Genomic DNA, 610 nt, shown 5'->3' on the forward strand with positions numbered 1-610 from the left:
AATGAAAAACAGTAGTAATTGCATTAATCCATCAAGACACAGCAGAGCTCTTCACCCCCAACCATGGGGTTTAGAGACTCATGCCGTAGAAGGTACAATATGAAACGTGTAAAGTGTCATGAGGTAAAGATACAATGGCAAAAAGGTTCTATTTATAGTGAGCTAGTAACCTAGGATAAACAGAAATGAGTAAATGACATAAAAATCCACTTCCGGGGTTCACTTGGTGTGTTCTTGGGCTGAGCATTGAAGCTTTCATGTGTAGAGACTTTTCTTGGAGTTAAACGCCAGCTTTTGTGCCAGTTTGGGCGTTTAACTCCAACTTTTGTGCCAGTCCCGGCATTAAACGCCGGGAATTCTGAAGCTGATTTGAAACGCCGGTTTGGGCCATCAATTCTTGGACAAAGTATGGACTATTATATATTGCTGGAAAGCCCAGGATGTCTACTTTGCAAAGCAATTAAGAGCGCGCCAATTGGGCTTCTATAGCTCCAGAAAATCCACTTCGAGTTCAGGGAGGTCAGAATCCAACAGCATCTGCAGTCCTTTTTCAGCCTCTGAATCAGATTTTTGCTCAGGTCCCTCAATTTCAGCCAGAAAATACCTGAAA

The sequence above is a fragment of the Arachis stenosperma genome, chromosome 3 (assembly GCF_014773155.1).
Source record: "Arachis stenosperma cultivar V10309 chromosome 3, arast.V10309.gnm1.PFL2, whole genome shotgun sequence".
NCBI classification, from domain to species: Eukaryota; Viridiplantae; Streptophyta; class Magnoliopsida; order Fabales; family Fabaceae; genus Arachis; species Arachis stenosperma.